At 55.5% G+C, this 3,550-nt stretch overlaps 1 pseudogene; it reads right to left on the bottom strand.

Moving 5' to 3' along the window:
* Positions 1 to 916: 916 nt before the first annotated feature.
* Positions 917 to 3,108, bottom strand: LOC119275244 (annotated as a pseudogene).
* Between the last annotated feature and the right edge of the window lie 442 nt (positions 3,109 to 3,550).

Here is a 3,550-nt window from a genome sequence, read left to right as displayed (position 1 = left end):
GCTGCTTGAGATGCTGATCTTGCAACATATGGTTCTACTCTACTTGCTTGTCAATCCATAGCCAATTGAGTGATTGTGCCAATGATGTGCGTGTCTTGCCTGCATTATTATTTGTGCATGAAGATTCAACGGAATTCTCATGTCCCTCTCTCGACGCATGTACGAGTCAAAGAACAAAGATCACTTGATATGGTCAAGCTTCTGCAGGTAAAATGTTGGCATCAATCAATCTGGGGAAGAGAAGTCCATTTCTGGAGCGACTTTCTCCATTATTGGAATCTTAGAGCAATGGATCAACTCTGCCCTCTAGACTGGACTGAGATCCGGTGACTTGCCGTGAGCGAGTCACAGGTGAACAGTACGGTGCCTTGCTCCCCTCTCCACACCGTCTGATCAAAAATCTATGGACAGATTCGTGTGAACAGCTGAAAGGTACAGTGTATGAGCTACAGGATATGCTACATGGATTATGCTACAGGAATCCGGCTACAGTGACCCGACTACCGTGCATGCGCTACAGTAATTCACCTGCTGTTTTGTTGTTCATACAGATCTGTCCATAGATTTTTGATCTGGCGGTGTAGAGAGGGGAGCAAGGCACTGTACTGTTCACCGGTGACTCGCCCACAGCAAGTCACCGGATCTCAGTCCCTCTAGACTAGTCTCCTTCAGTGCTCATTGTTTTTCTCACGTTGGAAAAAACTGGTGTTGCTTAGGCTTTAAGAGAAAGCCTCTTTGCTTTCTTTTTGGACATATTGTTCTACGGTTTCGAGGTAAAAACAAAAGGACTAGGGAGTACATACAGAACCACACACCCAAGCGAGTGTTGTGTTTCTCTCCGTGCTCATCGATCTGTCATGTACCTGGCCAACAAAAAATAATCCTTCGCATGCTATACTACTCCCTTCAAAATAAATGTCTCAACTTTATACTAGCTTTAGTACAAATTTGTACTAAGCACAAGATACTTATTTTGGGATGGAGGAAGTACAATTTATACATTTGTTGCCCAAATTATACAAGTGCACGTGCACGATAGAGTTCCATAACAACTAGTACTAGTATATCTTCGCAATGCCTAAAATCCTAGCTTTGCAATCCGATAATGAGTTATACAGCTGAGGACTGTAGTGACAATGCAGCACCGGCTTGGATCTTCTCGCCGTCGTTGCTTCGGAGCTCTGCCGCCGCGAAAGGAAGGGTCATCGAGCTTGCGTCCCTCTCGTGGCTCCATTTCTCGACAGCTCCGAGACGTAGCGGATCATGTCCGTCAGGTCGGAGTACGACGACCCGCCTTCCTCCATGGCCGCTCTCGCCTTCGCGGCGACCCCCTTGGCTCTGGACCTCCTCGACGTCCCCTCGGGCCCGCCGTCCATCAGCTCGGCAATGGCCTTCTCCACGTCGCCGCTCGGCACCTGGACGCCCTCGGCCTCCTCGGGGACGTTCTTGGCAGGCACCTTGACGCCGGACCTGACGCCTACGCGGAGCACGTCCACGAGCAGCCGCTCGCTGCAGAACTGGTCGCCGAAGCAGGGCCACGTCAGCACCGGCATGCTGTGGGAGATGGCCTCCAGCGTGGCGTTCCAGCCGCAGTGCGTGAGGAAGCCGCCCACCGCCGGGTGCGACAGGATGGTCACCTGCGGCGCCCACCCGCGCACGACTAGGCCCCTGTCCTCGACGCGCGACTCGAACCCCTCGTCGTCGAGCAGCGCCTTCACGCCGACGTCGGCCTTGGCCCTTTTGATGGCCCAGACGAACGGCCGCCCCGACGCCTCGAGGCCGCGCGCAAGCTCGGCGAGCTGCTTCCCTGGCAGCTGCGCGATGCTGCCGAAGCTGACGTACAGCACGGACGCCGGTCGCCCGGCGTCGAGCCATGAGACGACGTGGCCGACATCGACGTCCGCGCGGTTGCCGCGGCCGGCCATGGCGTCGGCTTCCGTGTCCAAGATGCCGGAGGCACACGTCGGACCGATGGCCCACGTCCTCTTGCCGAGCGCCGCCGCGTACGCGTCGACGAAGATGCCCTCAACGCCGCGGAACGTGTTGATCAGAAGGCCGTCAGCGGTGGCCTCGGCATCGAGAATGTCGCGCTGCTCCTTCTCCACGCCGGGGTGCTGGAAGAAGCACCGGAACGTGGCCGTGTTCCCGACGGCGTGCACCGGGAAGTCCGGCACCTCGAACGGCTCCATCTCGTCGTCGCGGACGCGGTCGTACACGCCGTGCGTGGACAGGTTGTGCACGGCCAGGAGGAAATAGGCGGACGGGCAGTGTAGCACCAGCGGACCAGCCTCGGGATGCCGAGCGCCGTCCAAATGCCCGCCGTCCACGGGTTGCACGTGTCGGCGACGAGGCAGTCCGGCCGGCGCGGCAGCGCACGGACGTACCCCTGCAACGGCTCCGCCATCTTCCAGATGGCCTGGAAGAAGGCGAGGTACATGGCACTGCTGACGTCGTCGAGCAGCTGGTCGAGGTTCTCCAGCCCCTCCGGCAGCCCCAGCTGCGGTCCGGGAAAGGGGAGCTCCGCGAGCTCGACGGCGAGGCCCGCTCTCCGGGCGCTGTCGACGGTGACCCTGTTCCGCGCGCCGTTGACAGGCGTGGTGACGACGGTGACGCGCGGCCCCCGCGCGGCGAGGAGACGCGCCAGGTCCACCATGGGGATGATGTGGCCTTGCGCCACCAGCGGTACCAGCAAGAAGTGTAGCTCCGACGCGGCCATGTCTTCCCGCTCTACGCACTGGTCAACAATGGCGGCAGCAACGGCGAGCGGTTCAGGCTTATCCATCGAGCTGGACAGTGTGAGGCGTCCGGCACGACCGATGTCGAGGAGGACATTGCGTGTATCCCATGAACTGCCTAGAATTCTTTGGGTTTCAAACACCGACAACACTGGTGCGCCCCGCCCATCTCTCCCTCTCCCCCTCTCCCCCCTTATCTCTTCCCCCTTCGTGTTGCTCTTGGATCGTTTTCTTTTGCTCTCAACAATCCGAATGATATCTTTCTTTTTATAAAAAAACTGTAAGAGAACCCTACAGTATAATTGGTGCAACAAACAAAAATTACAAGTACCATGCCTTGAATCTGGATGGGTAAGAAGGCATCAGCCCTTCCCACCATCTTTCTTGATCAACCATGGTGACTCCATGGCTGTAGCTAAGTGCTTGTTCGTGTATCTCAATCTCTCAGATACAGAGCAATACCACACCCGGGGTAATCTATTAATTACACTGTGGTCTCTAATTAAACAAAATAAGTATGGGTTGATTAGAAATAACTTATAATCATACTGTAAAAGTCCCAGAGAAACACCACGTTACAAATAAATAAATAAAAACACAACATCATCTCCCTCACAAGCGAAAACAAATATCCCCTCAGCTTCAAAATATAAGTTGACACGCGGCCCGTCACGCGCCTCAAACCAATCTTAAATGTCGGGCGGGCAGACCGGTCACTTACAGGTCAAAATAAAACAGGCTTAGTCGGGCGTCTCAAACTGGTCTCAAACGCTTGGTATGTCCGACGCCCATCATATCTACCCAATTGTAGGGTG

Source organism: Triticum dicoccoides, chromosome 3B, assembly GCF_002162155.2.
Source record: "Triticum dicoccoides isolate Atlit2015 ecotype Zavitan chromosome 3B, WEW_v2.0, whole genome shotgun sequence".
Taxonomy (NCBI): domain Eukaryota; kingdom Viridiplantae; phylum Streptophyta; class Magnoliopsida; order Poales; family Poaceae; genus Triticum; species Triticum dicoccoides.
This window is presented reverse-complemented; position numbering and strand designations above follow the sequence as displayed.